The sequence below is a fragment of the Podarcis liolepis genome (assembly GCF_965112155.1).
Source record: "Podarcis liolepis genome assembly, chromosome: 7".
NCBI lineage: Eukaryota > Metazoa > Chordata > Lepidosauria > Squamata > Lacertidae > Podarcis > Podarcis liolepis.
Genome location: NC_139561.1, coordinates 5,553,457 through 5,578,929, shown reverse-complemented (window position 1 = coordinate 5,578,929; position 25,473 = coordinate 5,553,457). Strand labels below are relative to the sequence as shown.

The 25,473-nt window shown below is 47.0% G+C and overlaps 2 long non-coding RNA genes across 2 annotated transcripts in view; one reads left to right on the top strand and one right to left on the bottom strand.

Moving 5' to 3' along the window:
* LOC310712028 overlaps positions 1-25,473 on the top strand; it is a 130,058-nt gene that overhangs the window by 33,013 nt on the left and 71,572 nt on the right. The gene's annotated exons all lie outside the window — the stretch shown is intronic.
* On the bottom strand, positions 7,189-18,310 carry LOC310712026. The gene is made up of 3 exons (XR_014528740.1): positions 17,843-18,310; positions 13,759-13,817; positions 7,189-7,274 (listed from the first exon to the last, which is right to left on the bottom strand). It is a non-coding gene; the product is annotated as an uncharacterized lncRNA (long non-coding RNA).

The following is a 25,473-nucleotide window of genomic DNA, read 5'->3' as shown; positions in this document are numbered from 1 at the left end:
TGCAAGCCCACTCACCATGACAAGGTCCTTGTGAGCAAAACCATCAGGAATCTCGTACTCCCAGCAGGGTCACCCAAGGCGGTAAGGTCAAAGGGAAGGAGCTAGACAAAGAATGATCCAAGAAGTCCTCAATGGCAGGAAGACACAGGATTTACCCACACTGGAAGAATGGCAGATGAAAGTGACGGACTACATGGAATTGGCAGAAATGACTCTTCTCCGTGACCAGGGAGAAGAGTCGGTGGAAGAAGACTGGAAGAAATTTAAAGACTACTTGCAGAAATACTGTAAAATTAAGGAATGTTAAAATGATGTCGGATGGAAAATAAGTGGTATTGGTAAAAAGATTAGCAAGAATATGTAAATATGAATTGATAATGGTTATAAACACATGGTTATAATAGGTTAAGATACTGAGTAAAGATAAATGACAGAGGGTAAGGATTTGCTGAAAGGATTTTTAAACGGGAATACAAAAGGGGAGGTGTGAGGAGGTCAAAGAACTAAGGAAATGAGTTGAAAGGTTGTTGAAAGATGGATTTAATTTTAAACTTTATTTTTTCTTTTTTATTTAGCTATTACTTTTTCTTTTCTCTCTATATATATTCCTTCTATGTGTGTTCTTTTCTTTTCTTTTCTCTTTTTCTTTTTTTCTTAGTTGGTTAAGTTTTGTTTTAAATTTTTCCTATTTTGTAAACTTATGATTTTTGTAATCTTTACTTTTTAAATCTATGTTTTCGGTAAATCTATGTCTTGTTTAAAACCTCAATAAATATTATATATATATATATATAAAAGAAGTCCTCAATGGCAGAACAGGCAGATGATAACAAGCGGTATGTTACAACGGCTGTGAAGGCGGATGAAGCCTGCAGCAGATAGGATCTACCGGTTCATTGTGACTACTCATGCCATCGGAACAGAGCCCTACTGCGAAGACTCTGCGTTGATCAGCGTGCACTGATCTACACACATAAAACAAATTCACGCACAGGCGTCTACACTTGGGCAACCCATGGATCAGCCCCCATGGCTGGACTTGCAGGTGGGCTGTAATTTTCCTATTGTATTTTGTTCTGGCTTGAGCCCCACCCAGAAAGCTTTGCACCTTTTCATTTGTATGAAAGAATACCCCAAAACAGGGCCCAGCACAATATTATGCTGTTTGCATAATATTGGGTGCCTTCCAGAACCAAATCACAACCTGAACATCCAGCCCAACAAAACAGACGGCCAAACAAACAACCCCCATCAGAAACATAATATTGCTTGTTGCTTTTCGGTTTTGCTTTTCTTTCAGCAAATTCAGACCTTCATGTGTGAAGGATGCTCGCTGACTCCCCTGATTTGACTCAGGAGTGTGCAGGGATGGGCTTTTGCTTAGCTGGAAATGACCCGGCAAGGTGTACATTCCTACAGGCTCATGCAAATTTGTTTCCCAGCCACTTGGAAGGCTGGCATTTCTGGTTTGGTTGGGAGCCACACACAAAGCAGCTCTGGGTGGCCTGCCTTCCCTCTGTGTACAAAGTATTTATAGAAACAATGACAGGTGGTTGTAGGCTGCCATCTTTCCTACATAATAACTCTGCATTCTGGAGCGCAAAGGCACAGATCTCAGGACAGGAGTGTGTGTGTGTGTGTGTGTGTGTGTGTGTGTGTGTGTGTGTGTGTCATCAAGCAGCTCTTGCAAGAGAGCTCCCATTGCAGAAAAAAATACTGTCATAGATCTAGGGTACCAGAGTTTGTTAGTGAATGGGATAAATTAATAAAGGGCAGTACCTAGATAAAATTTGGGATATGAAAGGAATATACTGGCTGCAAAACTGTGCCAGACAAGAAATTCCTGGGTTACCTTGCGCAAGCCAGTCTGGCTAGGCTAGCTAAGTGCAGAGCCACTGAGAAACAATTAAAGGCGGTTGGCAATGCAAAAAGCTATTCCGCCCCACCCCCCACCCCCACCCCGCTGCAAGGAGTGGACAGGGGCAGAATATCTGGGAGGTTGCCTAGGTGATGCGGGGTGGGGTGTGGGGTGGCGTGATGTCACAGAAAAATGTGCCCCTTTTGAAATCTAAAGGTGTTCTGGGAAGAAGAACGAGGACGTAGGCAGAACTCTGTGTGGAGCTGGCAGAGACTGGGAGACATGCCTGCCTGGTGCTTTGGGTCCAAGCTTGCTGAAGCTATGAGAGGGGCAACGAGAGGTGTGCATGAGGTACAGGGGTGCCATCTGGGTGGGGGTGGGGGCCAAGGGTCCCCCAATATGTTCAAGGAGGGGGCCGGGCCTCCTCAAAAGTCTGCGACGGCCATGCGCCCACCCCACAGGGCATGCTCACATCATATGTGCAAGCCAACAGCACTGCCACTGAAGGTTTGAACTGGCAAGAAAGAGGACATGCAGAGAAGTGGCTGGAGGTGGCATCCCCCCCCCCCGCCACCCTCAGTCAAGGACTCCTTGGGCAATGCTGTCCTTGGCAAGGGGTGGCGTTGCCCTGCCTGCAGCCATGTCCCCTTCTTTTACCATCTAATGGAGGCAAAGGCATCTCTGTTGGTCTGTATTCAGGAAGAGTAGAGATGAATGCTGTGGTTTTCCCAGTAGTGATGTATGGAAGTGAGAGCTGGACCATCAAGAAGGCTGATCGCCGAAGAATGGGTGCTTTTGAATTCTGGTGCTGGAGGAGACTCTTGAGAGGCCCATGGACTGCAAGAAGAACAAACCTCTCCATTCTGAAGGAAATCAGCCCTGAGTGCTCACTGGAAGGACAGATCCTGAAGCTGAGGCTCCAATACTTTGGCCACCTCATGAGAAGAGAAGACTCCCTGGAAAAGACCCTGATGTTGGGGAAGATGGAGGGCACAAGGAGAAGGGGACGACAGAGGACGAGATGGTTGGACAGTGTTCTCAAAGCTACCAGCATGAGTTTGACCAAACTGCGGGAGGCAGTGGAAGACAGGAGTGCTCTGGTCCAGGGGGTCACGAAGAGTCGGACATGACTAAAAGACTAAAGAACAACAAGAGATGAATGCAGGAAAAGCACCGGAGGGCTGGGAGAGCTGCCTCCCCCAATAAGGACTTTGGAGGCAGCATTGTGGTTTCATCCTGCCCCCTCCCCCCCCCCCAATTTTGGAGTGACAACCTTTCTTCACTTTTTCTGAAACACAAAATGAAATCCAAAGATAGAGAGGAGGCGTGGCATACTTTTAACAGCCAGCCTCAAATTCAAATGTTCTTGCTGTTTGCATAATATTGGGTGCCTTCCAGAACCAAAGCACAACCTGAACATCCAGCCCAACAAAACAGACGGCCAAACAAACCACCCCCATCAGAAACATAATATTGCTTGTTGCTTTTCGGTTTTGCTTTTCTTTCAGGAAATTCAAAATTTCTGCCTCTTTCCCTAAATCTGATACACGTGAAAGCAAGCCACTTTTCTAAAAATGCCCTCCCCAGCGTTCCAATCTGTGCATGGGGCAAAAGAGCTTTCAGGACAGATAAAAGAAAGTCTTTCTTCATGCAGAGCATAGTTAAAACTATGGCACTCCCTCCCACAGGAGGCAGTGATGGCCCCCACCTGGATAACTCTAGAAGAGGATTAGATAAATTCATGGAGGAGAGGGCTGCTCATGGCAGACGGAGGCAGCTGCCCCAGGAGGCAGAATCCCATGGTCATCCTTCTGCAGATGCTCCATCCCACAAATCACACTGAGCCCATCTCAGTTCCGACAGCCCAGAGACCACAAAACTGTTGACTCGCCCATCTGGAATTCCCTTGAAACGTGACATTTCTGCCCCTTGCCTCTACTGATTAGTCATTTCTTTGAACTCGGCTGATACATTTCAGAGGAACAGGAGACCAGGAGACTCACATCCTTTATTTCCCAGCTCTTGTATGGGCCTATGACCGTAATAAATATTATTATTATTATTATTATTTCCCAGCTCTCATGTGGCCACGGTGCTGTGCAGGGAGCTCAGGCAGCAGGACTTGCACTAGGGACAGCTCTGCTCTGCTGTGCGCCCGTGGGCCAAATTCATTTGGGGGGCCCAGTATTTATATACAGTATCTGTTGTTGTTGTTTAGTCATTCAGTCGTGTCCGATTCTTTGTGACCCCCTGGACCAGAGCACGCCAGGCACTCCTGTCTTCCACGGCCTCCCACAGTTTGGTCAAACTCATCTTAGTAGCTTCAAGAACACTGTCCAGCCATCTCGTCCTCTGTCGTCTCCTTCTCCTTGTGCCCTCCATCTTTCCCAACATCAGGGTCTTTTCCAGGGAGTCTTCTCTTCTCATGAGGTGGCCAAAGTCTTGGAGCCTCAGCTTCAGGATCTGTCTTTCCAGTGAGCACTCAGGGCTGATTTCCCTTAGAATAGAGAGGTTTGATCTTCTTGCAGTCCATGGGCCTCTCAAGAGTCTCCTCCAGCACCAGAATTCAAAAGCATCCATTTTTTGGCAATCAGCCTTCTTTATGGTCCAGCTCTCACTTCCATACATCACTATTGGGAAAACCAAAGCTTTAACTATACGGACCTTTGTTGGCCAGGTGATGTCTCTGCTTTTTAAGATGCTGTCTAGGTTTGTCATTGCTTTTCTCCCAAGAAGCAGGCGTCTTTTAATTTACAGTATCTAGGGATGGACAAATCTGTCAGTTTGCCTTTTTTCCAATTGTAAATTCATTCATTTGTACTTCTGCACCAGTTTGTGATATAGATATATTTAAAACCCTCATGAAAATTCAGTAACATTTTAGTGTAAATATCTCCTAATATACCCATTTGTGTATGTAATTTTGCCTGATATACCCAGAGCCAGGGCTGAGGCCAGCTGCTGATTAGTCACTTACGAAACTCTGGTGAAAACAGCCTTCCAAAAAGCCTTTCACACACAAACATTCCCACCATAAGTGCAGCTAAGAGCCAGTCTAGTCACCCCCGTATTTATTTCTTATTTACAGTTATATCCCCAGGGACATGATTCTCTCCCCCTCGCAATTTAGCCTCACAACAGCCCTGTAAGGTAGGATAGACTGAGATGTTGTTGTTGTTGTTTAGTTGTTCAGTCATGTCCGACTCTTCGTGACCTCATGGACCAGAGCACGCCAGGCACTCCTGTCTTCCACTGCCTCCCGCAGTTTGGTCAAACTCATGCTGATAGCTTTGAGAACACTATCCAACCATCTCGTCCTCTGTCGTCCCCTTCTCCTTGTGCCCTTCATCTTTCCCAACATCAGGGTCTTTTCCAGGGAGTCTTCTCTTCTCATGAGGTGGCCAAAGTCTTGGAGCCTCAGCTTCAGGATCTGTCCTTCCAGTGAGCACCCAGGGCTGATTTCCTTCAGAATGGAGAGGTTTGATCTTCTTGCAGTCCATGGGACTCTCAAGAGTCTCCTCCAGCACCAGAATTCCAAAGCATCAATTCTTCGGCGATCAGCCTTCTTTATGGTCCAGCTCTCGCTTCCATACATCACAACTGGGAAAACCAGAGCTTGAACTAGACGGACCTTTGTCGGCAAGGTGATGTCTCTGCTTTTTAAGATGCTGTCTAGGTTTGTCATTGCTTTTCTCCCAAGAAGCAGGCGTTTTTTTTAATTTACACTATCTAGGGATGGACAAATCTGTCAGTTTGCCTTTTTTCCAGTTGTAAATTCATTCATTTGCACTTCTGCACCAGTTTGTGATATACATATACTTAAAACCCTCATGAAAATTCAGTAACATCTTAGTGTAAATATCTCCTAATATACCCATTTGTGTATGTAATTTTGCCTGATATACCCAAAGCCAGGGCTGAGGCCAGCTGCTGATTAGTCACTTATGAAACTCTGGTGAAAACAGCCTTCCAAAAAGCCTTTTACACACACACATTCCCACCATAAATGCAGCTAAGAGCCAGTCTTTTCACCCCCTTATTTATTTCTTAATTACAGTTATATCCCCAGGGACATGATTCTCCCCCCTCCCAATTTAGCCTCACAACAGCCCTGTAAGGTAGAATAGACCGAGATACAGATGATTATTAACCCAATATCACCCAGTCAGCTTCATGCCTTGAGGAGGCATCTTCCCTGCTTCTGATCTGACACACTAACCCCTGTGTCACACTGCCTCCCATATTTATTTCTTGCTGTCATCTTCAGCCAAGGCAGTTTATTTTATTTATTTATTTCATAAAATGTATACACTGCTTGACTGTAAAAGGGGGGGGACCTCAAAGTGCTTTACAAAATAATAAGAATAATAGAAGAATAAAATTACCAGTAAGAAAAATTAACAATAACTTAAGAATTTCAAAACGTTAAAATAACAACAGACTCAAAACAGATTAACACTCGCATCAACTTTCAAAACATTTGGGAAGGGTTGTCTAAACAGGAAAGCTTTTAGCAGGTGCCAGAAAGAGTACAGCGAAGGTGGTTATCTGATGTCAATAGGCAGGGAGTTCCGAAGTGCAGGTGCTGCCAGACTAAAAGATGGGGTTCTTTTTGAAGCAGTCAAGTGGGCACATATGGGGTAAGGCGATTTTGTAGGTAACCTGGTCCCAAGTTGTTAAGTTTACAATTTAAAATGCAAGCATGAGCGCAGAAAACAATACAAAATATTATCAAGCTGACTTCAGGAGCTCCCAGATTCTGTCAACCTGCAACCCAGCAGCATCACACAGCAGAGCACATCCTCTGCTGTCCCTTTTATCAGGCAGGGTGAAGCAATCCACTTCAGGTGGCAGGTATTACGGGAGCAAACAGGCAATCATTATATTTGCCACCGGGGGGGGGGGGGCTCCTGCTGCTCTTCAGAAGGCTGGGATCCCGTGAAAAGCCAGCTGGTGAGTCCTTTCTTTCTAAAAATCTCCTAGATGTTATATTTGCATGTGATATTGTACACACAACTGCCCATTTCATAAGTAATATATCAAGCTGTCAAACCATCTGCACTATACTGAGTCCAATACCAAATGAACAGGGACCAAATTTGTATTGACTGGATTCTTCCATCCCAGAATTGTTTATCATCTCATATCATAGCACAGATCCTCCTCCTCCTTTGCCAGGGAGTCAACTTGAGGTTTCGAAATCCGTTTGCAGAGGAGGGCCAAGGGAGGAAAGGAGGCGATGCCCACACATTAGGCCAGGCTCCCACCTGAGGACCTCATAGGGGGAGCTCAGAGTTTGCTTACTGGTTTATTTTGCTGCTCTGTCAATTTCAGTTTCTCCTTTTCCCAACCATAAGCTAATTTCTCCATGTTTCCACATCAGCTGGCGATTTATTTACTTCTTCAAAAAGTCCTCCTGAAAGATCAACAGCATTTTACTGTGAATTTTTAACACTGTACTTACAACACACAATTTTTGTATGCAATTTTGTATCCAATACCTTTTTTTGCAAATGTTTTTCCCCAATATAACAACCTTTTTCTATGCCATTTCCCCTTTGCCCTATGAACATTTTACTCTAGTAGGTACGGTACTTTGCTGAAGAACCTTGCCGCAAAATTCAGGGAAGTGTGGATTTCAAAGGATGGCTATATTTCCATTTGTGTGTTGTTTTGGGAAGAACAAAGTGGGTTGGTTCACCTTTAAATGTTGGTTCACCTTTAAATGAATTGAACCAAATTTCTCCCACACCTCAGCTCTGGACCACCGGGGGGCGGGGCGGGGGGGGGGGCTCTTGTGGACTAGGTGGGCCATTGGTTTTCTTCTGTTCTTGCCACCAAAGGCTTCTCTACCACAAAGCAGCAGAGATGCTGTCGCCTTGCGAGAAGAGGCACGCTTCTGGGAAACAGAAACTGCTCGCTTTTGCTCCAAAATGAAAGTGGGCCTCTGTGCCAAGGAAGGAGGAACTCCAACACACACACACACACACACACACACACACACACACACACACACACAATGTGGCAAGGGTCTGGTGCCAGTCAGTCTTGTGACCTGCCAGTCCACGGTATGTGAAATTTGGCACGTAAGCTGCCTGCCCACATGACAGCTCTGTTTACTTTAAGATGCAGAAAAATATTTAAATTAGCCAGGCTGCCTCTCTCCCCTCCACCACCACCCCCGAGAAAACAAACAGAAACTAACTCAGTTCTTGGAAACTGAAACTTTATTGGCAAAAATGGCCTTGGGGCGTCTAGCCAAATTCCAACCCAGAGAGCAACAGCGGTGTATCGAAAGAAGCTGTCACAAACAGGGGTGGAGCCAGCAGCGAGTGCGAGAGGGGGGGGGTGCAATATTGTGCAGGGATGTGCCTGGGCAAGCAGAGGGCCTGCCAGCCTGGCATAGCAGCTTCAAGGCTCTGCCACTCACAGGCTGCAGTTGCTGCTGCTGTGGCTCTCCCCCACCCCCGCGCCACAAGGGAGCGCACACTTCTGGGTGCAAAAGGAGCCCGAAGCCTCAGCTTTGGAGAGGCCTGCAGGCTGGCACTGCTTCACTGCACACATTTTTGTCCTGCTGGTCCGTGTGCTCAGTTGGAACTGCAGTTCAAGTGGAAAAAACTGTTTTGATTCTGGAATTTCATTTACACTGTTAGGAAACAGCCACCTGCAGAATCACCGTTCCTCAGGCTCCTTCCACGCAGGTGATTTTTCAGGGATTGGGGCTGTTCAAGCATAGGCATGGGTATTCCCCCCCCCCGAACCTACACAGTGGGGTCAGCATCAGAATGGCAGCCCGTATCCCTCCCCCCAATTTCATCTGGGTTTGCCCTCTCGGGGGGAATTTGATAAATTGAAAACAACAACAGGAACCCGTTGGAACCCCATGACCTGAAGGGGCACCCAAAGGGAGGGGGCATCTATTTGCCCACGGATTAAGAACACAAGAACAGCCCTGAAGTTGGATCAGGCTAACTGCCCACCAATTCCACCACCCTGTCTTCAAAGCAGCCAGCCTCGGGGAACATGACATCATGAGCGACATATTGAGGGGGCTTCAGCCCTTCAGAGATGGTGCCTATGCCTCCAACTGTGGAGGAAGACCAAAGCCACCCTGGCTAAGAACCATCAATAGCCCTCTCCTCCTCCATGAATTATGGTACTCTAATTCTCTTTTAAAGCCCTCTTAAGTTGGTGGCCATCACTGCCTCCTGTGGGAGGGAGTTCCACAGTTTAGCTACCTGTATGCACTGCCTGAAGACATCCTTTCTTTTAAATCTTTCTTGTACAGTGGACGCTCAGGTTGCGAACGTGATCCATGCGGGAGGCACGTTCGCAACCCGCAGTTGCGATTCAGCGCTTCTGCACATGCGCAAAGCACGATTTAGTCCTTCTGCGCATGCGTGACCGCCGAAATCTGGAAGTAACCCGTTCCAGTACTTCTGGGTTTTGGCGCGTCCATAACTCAAAAAAACACAACCTGAAGCGTCTGTAACCCGAGGTATGACTGTATCTGTCCTGAGTCTTCAACCTTCAGCTTCTTTGGCATCTAGAGTTCTAGTGCCATGAGAATGGGAGGAAAACTTCTCTCTCTCTCCACGTTCTCCATGCCTTCTAGATTCTGTGCTAGAGCCAGAAACTCCCCTTGAAATTAAGGAAGGCAAATGGAAATATTTCCATAAGGCTGAGAGTTCATGCTGGGGGAAGGGGGCCAAGTCAGGACAAGAGGGAGGGGTGGTGGGCAAGGCAGGACAGGGAAGGGAGCAGCGTAGAAGCCCTGCTGCTGCGACCCCAAATGCCCCGAGGTCCAGGCTGCCCTGTGTCTGAGGGCCTCTCCTGCTCTCCTGCCATGCCTCTTGCTCACAATGTTCCTTGAGCAAAACACCACCGTGAGTCAGGCACCTCTGAGAGTCAACAACAAAAGCATACTTCCGAAACACACATGGTGCAATGCCTGCAAGGCTGAAGCAATCTCCTGGAGGTCAGCCAAGGCGTTTCCGAGGCTGGGCGGGTTGCCCAATGTCAGTGTGCAAAAAAGGTACGACTTGCCCTAGAGGTTTGGGGCGGGGTCGCAAAGGAGGAACATTTGGGCGCAGGCCAGCTGCCGAGCTGAACGTGGTTGAAGGAGATCTCCTGACGCTCCTGAAAAACAACATGGACGTTGTGGGCAGCAGCTTCTGAGGCAGAAGGTCTTCCTGCAAGGCGCCATTTGTCTTTTTAAAGCAACAACTACTGTGTGTCGCCTCTGCTTCAGAGAGCCAGTGTGGTGTAGCAGTTAGAGTGTAGGACTAGGACCTGAGAGAGCAGGGTTCAAATCCCCACTTGGCCCTGGGGCTCACTGGGGGTGACCTCGGATCAGTCACTCACTCTCAGCCTAAACTACCTCGCAGGGTTGTTGTGTGGATTAAACGAGGTGGGGAAGAACCACCTTGAGCTTCTTGGAGGAAAAAGGTGGGACATAAATGCAACAAACTAAGGAAGGAAGGAAGGAAGGAAGGAAGGAAGGAAGGAAGGAAGGAAGGAAGGAAGGAGAGATGATAGATGATAGATAGATAGATAGATAGATAGATAGATAGATAGATAGATAGATAGATGATAGATAGATGATAGATAGATAGATAGATAGATAGATAGATAGATAGATAGATATAGATAGATGATAGATAGATAGATAGATAGATAGATAGATAGATAGATAGATAGATAGATAGATGATAGATAGATAGATAGATAGATAGATAGATAGATAGATAGATAGATGAGCTTGGGTGTTATTAAAAGGCAACTTGCCTCTGTATATCAGTGGTGAGAGTTCTGCTGTTGCACTCAGACTTCGCTTGCTGGCTTCCCGCTGGGGCTTCTGTCATGCCCTGTTAGAAGGGGAGGCAGGCAGCTTTGACTCCAGAGGCACAACCCCCCGAGACGTTTGCATTGTGTTCTTTTGCGCCACTGCCCCCTGCTTAAATGCAGGCGCTTCCACAGGGTGCTATATCATAAAGGTGTGTGCGGTGAGAGGGAGAGATCATTTGCAGGCATGGGGAGTGATGGAAGTCGAAGGCGGATCCCGTCCCATTCCAGTGATTTATTTCCCTTGGCCTCCCACAGTGTGCTGAGTACTAGTGTCTCTGACCCAGTTCCTGCAAAGTCTCCTCCGGGTCTGCAAGACACCCGAGGCTTGAGCAGGTTAACTGGGTGCTGTTGATTACAGACCAGTGAGGAACGTGTGCGTAGTCATTCCCACCCTGCCCCATCTTCTCTGCTCAGTGCATTAAATAATAATAAGTTGATTCAGCTTGAACTGCTCCAGAGTCATAGAATCATCGAGTTGGAAGAGACCACAAGGGCCATCGAGTCCAACCCCCTGCCAAGTAGGAAACACCATCAGAGCACTCCTGACATATGGTTGTCAAGCCTCTGCTTAAAGACCTCCAAAGTAGGAGACTCCACCACACTCCTGGGCAGCAAATTCCACTGTTGAACAGCTCTTACTGTCAGGAAGTTCTTCCTAATGTTTAGGTGGAATCTTCTTTCTTGTAGTTTGGATCCATTGCTCCGTGTCCGCTTCTCTGGAGCAGCAGAAAACAACCTTTCTCCCTCCTCTATGTGACATCCTTTTATATATTTGAACATGGCTATCATATCACCCCTTAACCTCCTCTTCTCCAGGCTAAACATGCCCAGCTCCCTTAGCCGTTCCTCATAAGGCATCGTTTCCAGGCCTTTGACCATTTTGGTTGCCCTCCTCTGGACACGTTCCAGTTTGTCAGTGTCCTTCTTGAACTGTGGTGCCCAGAACTGGTCCACTCACTTTGCGTCAGATCCAAATTAGAACTTCACTTTGGAGAATCTGAATTGGTCTGGTGGCCAGCTGGCCTGGTCTTTGCAAAGGGCTCTGCCAGAGAAAGCTCTCTCAGGCAGCAGCCAAGCACCTTCATTCCCCAATCTAATGCCCCGAAGGTGTTTTGGAGTACAACTTCCATCAGCCCTAAGGTTACAGTGATAGTAGAAATTATTATTATTAATGATGGTGGTGATGGTTTGAGTTGTGGGGTTCAGTCTTCACGATGTGCCTAGTCCCTTCCAATTCTTAGGATTCTGCACCTGTGGGGTTAGAAGGTATGGTAGCAAGCTTGCCAAAGCAATCCCTTGAGCCAGGCAATGGCTTTAGCTGGCTGGCTAAGCACCGCAATTTAGCACAGCCAAATAAGCTGCTCTGTGCCACCAGAACAAATGGGTGGGTCTTTCCACCAAGCCCTCTCCTAACTGCTAGGGAAGAGAACAATAGCCAGAGTTGTGGGCTGGGCTGGAAGCAGGCTGGAGGATGGAGAAACAGAGACCTGCTTGCTCTGTGCTGGATCCAAAGCTGTGACTGATGGAGAAGCAAGATCTGTTGGGGTGTCAATGCTGCGAGCCCCTCCATCTTACGCTCAGGTTGCATATATGCACAAATAAAACCATATACAGACATACCTTGGTTTCCAAACAGCTTAGTTCTCGAACGTTTTGGCTCCTGAACGCTGCAAACCGAGAAGTGACTGTTCTGGTTTGCAAACTATTTTTGGAAGCCGAACGTCCAATGGGGCTTCCGCAGCTTCCTGCAACCAATCAGAAGCCGTGCTCTGGTTTCCGAACGTTTTGGAAGTCAAACGGACTTCCGCAACGGATTCCATTTGACTTCCAAGGTACGACTGCATTCTATACCTTCATTCCAATCAAACCAAAGCTGAGTAAGTGCCTGGAAAAGTCCAGAGTTTCTCCTCACTTTGAGATTGGGATAGCAGGTAACAAAGATAATATTTGCATTTCTTAACAAGGGGAACTATATCAGTCACTGTCCCATTGTGAAGCAACACGCAATAAGGACACCTTTGCAAATAAGCATGTGATACTGGTACCAAAGATTAGGCAAATTTGGGCTGGACCATGGCTCTTGGCCAGAGTGGTGTAGTGGTTAGAGTGTTGGACCAGGGGTCCCAATCCCCATTTGGCCATGAAGTTCGCTGGGTGAGAGCTTGGGCCAAGCACAGCCTGCCTCTGTGTTGTTGTGGGGTTTAAATGAGGAGGGGGGGATCCATGCATGCCACCTGGAGCTTCTTGGAGGAAAAGGTGGGATATAAATGCTATTAGAGAGGGAGGGAATCATAGAATCATAGAGTTGGAAGAGACCACAAGGGCCATCGAGTCCAACCCCCTGCCAAGCAGGAAACATCATCAGAGCACTCCTGACATATGGTTGTCAAGCCTCTGCTTAAAGACCTCCAAAGCAGGAGACTCCACCACACTCCTTGGCAGCAAATTCCACTGTCAAACAGCTCTTACTGTCAGGAAGTTCTTCCTAATGTTTAGGTGGAATCTTCTTTCTTGTAGTTTGGATCCATTGCTCCGTGTCCACTTCTCTGGAGCAGCAGAAAACAACCTTTCTCCCTCCTCTATGTGACATCCTTTTATATATTTGAACATGGCTATCATATCACCCCTTAACCTCCTCTTCTCCAGGCTAAACATGCCCAGCTCCCTTAGCCGTTCCTCATAACGAGGAGAGAGATGGGAGAAATCTCTATGTTCAGATACACACTTTACTGCCACATATTAAAGGCTGGGGCCAAACCACGAGGGAGCCTTGCCAGCCTGCTTCTAGGCTTCCTGACTGGCCAGCCTTGGCAGCAGACCTTTTGGCCTGAACATTGCCGTTCTGCGACAGCCTCTCTTTGCCTACAGCCCCATTGCCTGCTGCTTCGCCTTTCTGCCTCAGTCACCGCCCCTCCAGAGCGGGCACTGCCAATCCAGGAATGCCACCTTTGCCTCCACGTCACCAATGAGCCGATCGGGTTAGAGAGAAGTTGGTCAGAGGACTTGCAAATAAATAAAAGCAGGAAACTCAAACCCTATTTATGTATCATTACCCTTTGGAGAGGAAACACCTCTGTGAGTCACTGCTGGCTCAGCACCCTCTGGCTTCTTCCTTCAAAAAAGAAAGAAAGAAAGAAAGATAAATGGGATCTTGCTCCAGATGACAACCTGCCCAGCCAGCTGCTCCGGTGGCGCCCCTCCCTCCCCTCCCCTTATAAATATTGACACATCCCAGGTGAAGGAGAAATCTATACTGCTCTGAAGGTCTGAGGTCAAAGATCAGATCCCTATGCGAACAGCCACTTTCCCCAGTCCTGAGCCCCTGGCCAAACGCACACTTCCCCACTGCGTCCCTTGCGAGCTTGACAGAATGCCAGCAAGGCAGAACCTCCTGGAAGAAGCTGTGTGACAACCAGTTTCTCAGGCACGGCATCGAGATGGTTCCCTGCCTGCTTTTGTTGCTTTGAACAATAAGCAGGGCTGGTCTGTTTACTGGGCAGGTGACGTATTTGTCTTAAGAATGACGGCTCAGTCCTTGACGATGGAAGTTACTCTGCAAGGCGAGGGAGCCTAACCACCAACACCCCGCGTCTGAAAACAGAAACACACTTGTGGGCATCGGTGTGTCCCCACCCAGGTTCACGTGCCCCTTTCTGCCAGGCACAACTCTACCACCTGTGACCTTAGCCATCCTCCACGCTAAAAAATAGAAAAGTATCACAGGGAAGGAGATATGACAGAGTCCCAACACAGGGCTGCCCCTGGTAAATTTGGACAGTTGGGGGGTAATAGGAGTTGTTACAAGGCGCATGTCTGAATCCATGTTTGTGTCCAGCACTCATGTGTATTCCAGCACATGCTATCAACAGGTTTCGCACTTCTTGTTAGAGCGATGATGTGTGTTTGTTATGAATATGGTAACACCAAATTACTGCGCTGATCTTTACATGAAGACTTAGGACATCAGGAAGCCTTCCAGGACATTATTTATGTCATTATGTTATTTATTAAATTTCTACAACGCCCTTCATCTGAGGATCACAGGACAGTTTACAGTATAAAAACACAAAAATACATAAAATAGTAATAAACACAAACAATCCCCCACACTTTGGAAGGCCAGAGACTGTTTACTTAGCCAAAGGCCTCGGAGAAGAGGAATGTTTTTGCCTCGTGCCTAAAGACATGTAAGGAGGCACAGCTTCCCAGAAGTGGGAGCCACCGCAGAAAAGGCCCTTTCTCATGTTGCCTCCCTTCTGATTTTTTGCAGAGGAGGCACATGACGAAGGGCCTCAGGTAATGATTGCAGGGTCTGGGTCTGTTCATATGGGGGGAGGCAGACATGTTTAGGATCAGGACTTATGCCAGGGTCATTGAGGGGTATATTTTAAATTTATGCCAACATTCCTCAGATTAAAATAGGGACATTCTCACTCCCCCAAATGCATACCCGCCAACATTTCTCCAATGAAAATAGGGACGTCCTATTTAATAATAATAATAATAATAATAATAATAATAATAATAGTTACTTATACCCCTCCTCAACTGACTGGGTTGCCTCAGGCCCTCTGGGCAGCTTCTAACATATATAAAAACATAATAAAACATTTAAAACCCTTCCTGATCCAGGGCTACCTTCAGATGTCTTCTAAAGGTTGTGTAGTTACTTATCTCCTTGGCTTGGGGGTCGCATAACTCCATACCCTCCAACATTTCTCTGCGAAAATTGGGGCGTTCTAAGGGAAAGCAGGACATTCTGGGATCAAATCAGAAACCAGGATGGCTTCTGCAAATCCAAGACTGTCCCTGAAAAAGAGAGACACTCTGAGGGTCTTCCACTGACCCTCCTCGACCTCCACCTTTTTGTCCCGTCCTCCCGCAGATAATTTCCTGTCAGAAGGGCGAGTGCCACCCCCACGACGCAGACACCCTCCACCGTCCCGAGAAAACTCCTTCATCCCGATTGTATTTTGTTCTTTGGTAGATTTACAAAAAGAGTAATACACACCCATTTTATTGCATCCATTTAATCTGAGCCAGGTCTCGTCATTTAACGCGCTCAAATTAGCTAGAGCTTAGCTTCCTTACTTTTTCATTTACAGATAGGTAGCCGTGTTGGTCTGCCATAGTCAAAAAAAAAAAAACAAACCTTCCAGTAGCACCTTAAAGACCAACTAAGTTAGTTCTTGGTATGAGCTTTCGTGTGCATGCACACTTCTTCAGATTTTACTTTTTCATGTGTGCTGGAGGAGTCAGCAACCGCAAGCAGTTTGCCACCTATATGGAATTAAGTAGCATGGTTACCAGGACGGAGGGGGCACCAGCTTGGCAAAGGGTGATAGAACAGTTTATATAATGAAGAGGAGAGAAGACAGCCTACAGGAGCATCTTTTTAGTAAACCCAGACCCTGGCTGCCTCCTCCTAGTGCAATGGGGCAATCATCTTGCACTTTCAGCCATGTCTACACAGAAGTGATTTATTGGCCTATTGGCCTAGGCCTGTGACGGGAGGGGAAAGAGAGAAAGAGAGAAAGAGAAAGAGAGAGAGAGAGAGAGTTGTTAAACAGAAACTGAGGGTGGAGATTCCTAGACTTGTCAGAGAGAGAGGAAATATTTTCCTACTTTGGCTTATCTGTTTATTATGGGCTGGAAACAAATGGTTACAACTAGGCTTGGAGACTCGTTGTGGAGCTGCTATTATTATTATTATTATTATTATTATTATTATTATTATTATTATTATTATTTCATTTCTATACCGCTTTATATTTTTCAACAAAAATCCTCAAAGCGGTTTACAGCATATTAAACATCAATAAAACAATGAAGAACCATTGGGATTATGACCTAGATTTGGGAATCATGCAAAGCAATGCGAGTCCCCTCCAAACTGGGCTGAAATGAACAAGGCCATTCCTGAAGCTTCAGAACTGATTCAGTGAATTGGAGGCTCACAGACATTGTGTCCCATTCAATTCTGCAAAACATACAAGCAAACAAAAAACCAAACAGACGTATCGGCAGTTTACTTTTGCAAAGACTTTTTCAAAGCCTCAAATGTGAAGATTTGTGCAAAAACTCATGCACTTATTTGCCTAAATTATGGCAGGCGCCATCCAGTCCCTTGCTACAACAGCTCTTCCAGCTATTGATCCGTTTCTGGGCATAACTCAACAGGCTGGTTATGCACCGCTTTGGCCCAGGCTGCCAGAAGGACCATACCTTCCCATATGAACCTGCCTAGACTCTGAGATCTTTGGAGAAGGGGGCTTTTCTCAACTGGCGGGGATGCAGGACAGGGCCTTCTCGGTAGCTGCTCCCAGACCCTGGAACTCCCTGGCTAAAGAAGCTAGACTCGCTCCCTCATTGCTGTCCTTCTGCCTGCAGGGGAAGTCTGTTTTATTCCAACAGGTTTTAAGGAACTGACTGGTGTTTTTTTAAGGAAATGGCTTTTAATAGTGCTGTGCTGGTTTTATTATCAGTATCTTAATAGATTTTTATATTATTTAAATTCTATTAGAGTTTAATTACTTATTAACAATGATCTTGTATTTGTTTTTAGCTTTTGTGCTTTATCTGTGTGGTCTTAATTTGTGCAAGCCACCTTGAGTCCCAATCTGGGAAAAGGCGAAATAATAATAATAATAATAATAATAATAATAATAATAATACAATGCCTGAAGATTCTGGCAAAAAAGCCAGCTTGTTGATTTCTCCTGATAGCCAATGGGAAGGCATGAAACTTCGGATTTTCCAAAGTGAAGTTCTAATTTGGATCTGATGCAAAGTGAGTGGGCTCTGAATTCAAACCTTGGTCTCGCAAGTCCTAGTCCAGCACTCCAACTATTACTGGTGGGACAGAAGTGGCTCTTGAAGACCTGTCTCTGAGTCACCCTCGAATGTGTTGCAACAACTGTTTGTGCGTATCTCTGGCAAGGTGTGGTGCCTCTCCTCAGAGCTCTTGTTTCTCTGCATCATGTTTGCTTAGAAGCGAAAAGCCACTGCCCTGACATTCCTCCTTGTCTGGTCTGCAGTTGTGGCTGATGAGGGCTGAGGTTCACCTGAGGGCAAAGCCATAGCTGGGGAGGCCATCAAAACTAGGAAGTAGGGAAAATCATAGCTCTCCATACAAACCTGCCTGGGTGCTAAGGTCTTTGGGTGAGCACCCTCTCTTGGTCCCATCAGCATCAGAGGCGTGGTAGATGGTGCCATGGGAGAGACTTTTCTGTGGCTTCTCCTGTACTGTGGAATTCCCTCCCAAGAGAGGCTAGACTGGCTCCTTCTCTGCTCTCCTTCTCCTGTTGAGACAGGCTTTTTGAAAACAAGGATGCTTATCAAGGCAGACTTGGTCGCTTTGAATTTTACAATGCTGTTTTCAAATGTTCTAAGCCACCTTGAATCCCAGTTTGGGAGAAAGGTGGGATTAAAATACTTCAAACAAACAGACAGACAAACAATGTAATTCTCTGACACCGCCTTGCTTTACTGCTGCAGGCTGGAGGTCTGGTTACCATTCCGAACGAGGAACTTGTGCGCTGAAGTTGTAGGGACAAAAGCTCAGCACCAGGGAAAGGGGGACAGGTTTTAACCCCAGAGAGTGTCCAAGGCATTTTACCACCTCAAACGGCAGCACGACTCAACGCAAGAGGAGGCTAATAATAATAATAATAATAATAATATTTTTTTATTTATACCCCCGCCCTTCCCGGTTCAGGAAACTGGGCTCAGGGCAGCTAACAACAAATTTAAAACACTTAATTGATACTACCAAAAACAGCATAAAATACGGTATAAAGCATAAATAACAATAAAATCAATAATAAAAAATCAATTTAGGGGGAATATCCATCCAATAAACATTAGATGATCACCAGGGCTACTTGGCTAAATTAGTCCCACTTGGGCCAGCAAGGAGACCAGGGAAGAATTAACTGTGGGATCCCAGAGCAGGTAATATTCACAAAAAGGGGAGGGGGAGGGAAAGAAGGGGAACAAAAGATCAGGTGAGGTTCAAATTGAAAGCCAGGCCCTGTGGAAAGGAGTTAAATCCTGCAGGGCCCTGATCTCATGGGACAGAGCATTCCACCAAGTTGGAGCCTTCACTGAGAAGGCCCTGGCCTTGGTGGAGGATAATCTAACTTCCTTAGGGCCCAGGACCTCTAAACTATGATTGTTCATGGACCTTAAGGCCCTCTGCGGGGCAGACCAGGAGAGGCGGTCCCGTAAGTACGAGGGTAATGCCAGGATCCCTTTGCAATGTGGTGGAAGGCAGGTGGGGTGACAACTCACAGGTTCTCTGCTTCACTGGCCTCCCTGAAGCTGCTGCTCTCCACTCAGCGGCAGTGAACACGTTTTGCCTGCTGAAGGCTCTGGGTTCAATCCTTGCCATCCCCAATCTGAAAAGATCATAGATGGTAGGCCTGGCAAAAGTCCCTTTGCATGAGCCCTTGTAGAGGCAGTACTTGCCACCTAGGCACCATCTGTGTGGGGTTGTGGGGGCCTGGGCACCCACAGATTTTCAGTGGAGGGGCTGGGCCCCTCTCAAGGTTCTACTCAGCAGCAGACGCACACCGCAGCGCATATGTGCATGACGCTGACACGCCCCGTGACGTGAGCGAGACGCACACAGTCCATGGTGACATTGGCATGCCCCGGGCGTCTGCTTGCCAGTCAGTTGACAGCATTGGACTCATCCAGCCTAAAACGACTTCATAAGCAGGCACTGAAGAATTTGAGTTTCTTGGGTGGTTATGCTAACCTGCCTAATCCCAACTCAAGAGCCGGCACATCATCATCTCCCAGAGACCTTCTGAGAGACCAGGCTGGGTCTGACCCCCAGGGCTTCTGACTCCCAGGTCCTTTTCCTCCCCCACCTTTGCTCACAGAACAGTTGCAATTGGCCATCTGAATCTGGCCAAAGGCATCTATAGGAATAAATTTGCATACCCAAAGTTTTATGCAAATATGTGCATGGGCTCATGCCTCTGAGTCTCTCAAATACCCAGCAAACCCCCTGGCAGCTTGCCATCCCGTAAGTCACCCCTAAAAGGCATTTTCTTCTTAACCCTTCAGACCTGGGGAACTTGGGCAATTTCCTGTGACAAAGAATTGCTTGTTTTCTTGCTCTTGCAAAGGTGACCAACAGCTGGCAATGTGGTTACTCCCCTCCCCCACCATGTTTCCTGGTAACCAAGGGAGAGGCGATCTGGCAGCTGATTCACCCTGATTAGTCAATCTGCCTTTGTAGACATCTCAGATCGGGTGATTGAACAGGAGGGAGGGCGGACATTCCTAGTGGAATCTTCATTCCACCATGCTGCAGTGATGGCGGTGGCAGAGCGTCAGCCGCCACCTTGACCTCAACCGAACAGCATTCTCCCCACTTGTTCTCCCAAGCACTGATATTCAGAAGTGGGAGCCACTGCGGCGAGCAGCCTACCGGAAAGGCAGCTTGCCCTCTGCTACCGAGAGTCCCATGCCATGCACAGGTGCAGAAGATTTGGGTTTCCTTTGCGATGCACTCTTAGGTCACAGAATAAATGCCAACACTAAGATTATCCAGGCATGTGAATGAATGAATTCATGCAACACCATCAATGTTCACGTATAAGAGGGCAGATACCTGGCCCAAAGAGTGTTTCACAATTTCAGAATCTGAGATAGGGGAAAGGGGGAGAAATGGAGGCAGGTAGAAACAACGGAAGACTATTTCTGTTGCTTTGGCATTGTTGAGTGAGAGAAGAGTAGGCGGGGTGGGGTGAGGGGACGGGACGGGATGGGACGCAAAAGTGTGGTGTCAAGGACACCATGGATGTTGAGAAGGGATCCCAAAGATCCTGCAAGCTGGCAAAGGGCAGGAGGAAAGGTGAAGGTGACCCTTGTATGCCTGAGTGGGGAGATATTGGGAGGTGAGAGCAGAGATAGAAAGGATGGGGGCAAGAGCCTGAAAAAGGTCCTTCTCTCTGTTCAAAGTAAAAGACAACACCTGAATGAGATTTGAAAATATAGGTACCCAATAAAGATGGAGAAGATATTTGCATGTTTCACAGAGCACCAAAAAAGTTGAGCAGAATTAGAACCACAGTTCTTCTGCTTTCTCAAAACCCACTCCCCTCGCCCCATTTCTCGACCAATGGGCCTCAATGATTCTGTTATGTTGTGGGTGAACATATCAGACGACACAGCGATTCTTCAAACAGCTCTTGTTTATTCAGAGGCCAGAACAGAACTGAGCTGAAGGACTCAGTCAGCCTGCTTATATAGAGCTCCAGTACAACGTTACTGTAGCAACTTTCTAAAACTATCCAATCACTGAATGTCACTTTCGATCCTTCATTTGCATAACTATCTACAGTATCCCCCTGCTGGCCCAGGGTGAGAACTTCAGTACATAACACCCTTCCCCACCGAGATAAGGCGTTAGTTACAATTATAATGGTTTTCTTATACAGCACTACATGTAATGGTTCAATTAGGCACAAAAGCATATCGGTTACATTTCACATACTTCCACATACTTAGACCAACAGTGTTACATGTCCAACAACATAGTCCTTTAAATAAGTTGGGCGCTTGGAAACTCTGCCAGACCGCCGGGGACTGGTAGCCAATTCTTGGGGGCCACCCAATTCTTGCTGAGGCTGTGGTGCGACCCTAGGTGGCGTTGAAACCAAGTCCCCTGGATCCACTGCTGTGAATGGAACCTCTGCAAGTGGAGTTGGCGGAATGTCAGGCACGGCAGTGGTCTGAGTCTGTGGTAAGTCTGGCAGACCCTCTGAAGTGGCTTGGTTCGGCTCCACGCCGGCAGTTTGTGAGAGAGGTGTAGGTGGAGCCTCACCATCTGTAAGTGTGTGTTCCGGAGCCACGAGCGCAGTTGGGGGCACCACGGTAGTGTCCAAGTCCCCAACCCTGCGCCTAAGCTGGTCTATGTGCCGGCGCCACAAGCGTCCGTCTTCGAGTGCCACCTGGTGCAAGTGAGGTCCAGTGACTCCCACTACTGTGGCTGGCACCCAAGGAATGTCCCCCGCAAAGTTCCGGGCAAAGACCTGGTTTCCTGGAACAAATGACCGTGACGCGTTGGCACAGCCTGGGGGTTCGGCCATGGCAAAGTCCGGGTGCAGCCGGTCGAGCGGGGACCTGAGGCGGCGGGCCATAAGCAGTTCAGCAGGACTCCTCCCTGTGGCCGCATGAGGGGTGATGTGTTGCACGAACAAGTATTCGGCGACCCGATCATGGCAGTCTCCCCGGTCCAGTCGCACCACTGCAGAATAAAATAAAACAGAATAAAATAAAATTGGGAGTGCCTGCGTGCAAGATGGACACATCCTTTTGACACAGGTGCCACAAGTTCAGTATTACAAAAACTTAAATATGGAAGCTCCCAGGAGCAGGAACCTGCCTTCTGCTTATGCCAGTCTGTAAAAGTGCTGCCTAAAAACCAGTAAGATGACAGCAGGCCGTTGCTGTGCCACCGCCTTTTTAAAGCATAGGTCTCTGGATCAGGGCCTTAAGTGCTCAAACCAGTCTTCTCCTGCCCCCTTTTCCTTCACAACAGCTACTAAACCAAGAACTCGCCTCTCCACACAGATTGTTGCTCCTTAACCGGCACACCTCCCTGCCACAATCACAAAGTTCTTTACTTTTTCTTTGGCTCTTGCAGTGGGAAAACAACAACAAATGGTTGGCCTGCCAACGTCAAGGCATTCTGAGCGACACTTCAAGCCTCACCACCACGTTTGGAGCAAAACAAGACAGGGGAAACCCTGTCAGAAAGGTTGTGATTTGTGGCATTGGCTAGTTGCCCATTAAGCGCCAGGTAGCAAAAGCGAGGCACAGAGCAGGCCGTTCTATCTGTATGGGCAGGGCAGTTGCTTCCAGAGATTACAGATCACCTCTCAGCACGTTCTTGCCTAGAACGAGCCACAATCTCTTGAGAACAGAGCCAGTTTCAGGATTGGTTTTATTTATTTTTTGCATTTTGAAAACTTACATTTGATGCCACAAGCTTTCCTGTGCTTTTTCTCTGCTGATCTTTGTGGTTTTGCTTTAGTGCTAAATGATGTAACTCACCAGGTCCCCCAAGCAACACATGATTTGTGAGTTTCAGTTAATGCTAGGCTCCACATTTTTTTATACCAAAGCAAAAGGCACTAAGGTTCTGCACTTTGGGGCAACTGAAGTTCTGGAAGCCACCAGCTTTCATGTAAAATGCTCCTGAGACTTGAAACTTCTCACCCCATAGATTTATTAAACAAAGCTGCTTTGAAGTTGGAATGGGGTGTTTTGAGTATTTTGGTCATTTTTTGACAAAACATTGTCCAAAATCGGAAGACCTGTGGGCAGTCTTCACGGGGGGGGGGGGTGCCCACAAAAGGCAGGAGTTTACCACAAAAAAATTGAGACATTTTCCCACTGCTCTTCGGGTTGATTGAGAGCTGATTTTGCCTGTTCATTTGACTTAGCTTTCGTAAGCAAAACTTAAGCAGCGTGCCACATTAATTTTACATGCTTAATTTTACAATAGCCAACAGTATATTATATTACTGGCAAAGGGTCAGTGTGGCGCCATGGTTAGTGTATCAACTAAGGCATGAACTGGTGACCTAGGGCCAATCACTGTCACTCAGCCTAACCTACTTTACAGAGTTGTTGTTGAGGATAAAATTGAGATGGGGAGAACCACTTGCACCACCCTGAACTCCTTGGCGGAAGAAGTAAGGTCCTGCCATACAGGGCTTAGCATCTATAGATACAGGAATCCAAGGAAGAGGGAGTATTTGCTGCAAAATAATTTGATTAGTATACTTCAGTCTTCAGTCCACTGCCCAGCAAACCCCACTGAACCCTGCGAGACTTACTTCTGAGTAAACATGCACAGGATTGCAATTAAGAGGTTTAAATGTTATGAACAAATTCAAATTTTTATTTGGAAGTTACTGAAAATATTTGACTGGTGGTGTAGCCAGTTTGCTACTAATTTTATGAAACGTGCACTCCCCAAACCCAGGAAATTTTTAGCAGAAAATGATACCAATGGAAAATTTCCCACATCCATAGTTAAAGTCAAGGTTTGCCCAGGCAGCAAATACATCACCACAGCACAGACTTGTTCCTTTGGAACTTTGCTGCTTCCAGTCTTGATTATTGAAGAGGTTATTAATTATTGTAGAACTAAATACAAAATATAGAAGGCGGCAACCAATATGATCAGGGGAGTGGAGCACCTTCTCTGTAAGGAAATGTTACTTTGGAAGTGTTTGAGTTCATAAAACAAAAAGGGAAGCCAAAGGGGGATCATTATAGAAATTCATAATAAAATGATACATGGTGTGAGGAAAATCCAGCCACAAACCTTTCTCTGCCTCTCAAGAACCCTAGAACTGTGAGCCATCAAATGAAGCTGATTGGCAGGAGATTCAGGACTGAAGAGTATAATTTCATATGACACAAGGCTAACATATGGGATTCATTGCTGAGATATGATGACTGCCACTAGGCTTAGCTGGCTTTAAAGACAAGTTGGACAAGTCCATGAAACATAAGGCCATCAATGGCTTCAAGGCAGGATGGCTGCATATTCCACTTCCAGTTGCTGGGAAATGAGTACCAGAGAGTGATGTTGCCTTTATGTTCTGTCTGTGGGCTTTCCAGAGGCAAAGTGGGTGCTGGACTAGATTTGCTCTGATATTCCTATGTTGCCTGATGTGCATGCAACTGCTTAGGAGTTGGGACTGTGCAACAAAGCAGAAAAAATGGGAGCATTTCCAGATAAAACAAGAAGAGTAAACTTACTTGTTTCTTTAGCAGGTTCCAGACTCCTTTCCAGCAACATCCGTTTGTGAGATCCAGAATCACATGTTCTTCAATGGCTCTCTTCTCTGCTTTCTTTGCATAAACCCATTCTCTAAAGCAGCACCTGCCCCTATTTTATTCTCACAACCACCTTGCAAGACAGATTGTTCCAAGTAGGTTTCATGCCCCAAGACTCTCCTTGGTTGGCAACTAGCTTGGCCAACAGCTGTTTGAGAATGGAGGCGGCACTATTTAGCCCAAAGGAGCCTGCTAGGAAGATCCAGTGCGGTAGCTAGTGGTACCTTGGATTAAGAACTTAATTCGTTCTGGAGGCCCGTTCTTAACCTGAGGTACCGCTTTAGCTAATGGGGCCTTGCGCTGCTGCACTGCGATTTCTGTTCTTAACCCGAGGTACTATTTCTGGGTTAAGGTAAAGGGACCCCTGACCATTAGGTCCAGTCGTGACCGACTCTGGGGTTGTGACGCTCATCTCGCTTTATTGGCCGAGGGAGCCGGCGTACAGCTTCCGAGTCATGTGGCCAGCATGACTAAGCCGCTTCCGGCAAACCAGAGCAGTGCATGGAAATGCTGTTTACCTTCCTGCCAGAGTGGTACCTATTTATCTACTTGCACTTTGACATGCTTTCGAACTGCTAGGTTGGCAGGAGGAGGGACCGAACAACGGGAGCTCACCCCGTTGCGGGGATTCAAGCCGCCGACCTTCTGATCGGCAAGTCCTAGGCTCTGTGGTTTAACCCACAGTGCCACCTGTGTCCCCATTTCTGGGTTAGCATAATCTGTAACCTGAAGCGTCTTTAACCCGAGGTACCACTGTACTTTGTTCCTCCCACTTCCTTTGTCCTTGAGCTGACAGTTCACCAGATTTGGCCCAAGACCATAGCTCCTATTCTAGTCCCCAGTGCTGTGGAAGAGTCAGGCATCAACCAGCAGGATTCAGACAAGTGAAGGAAATT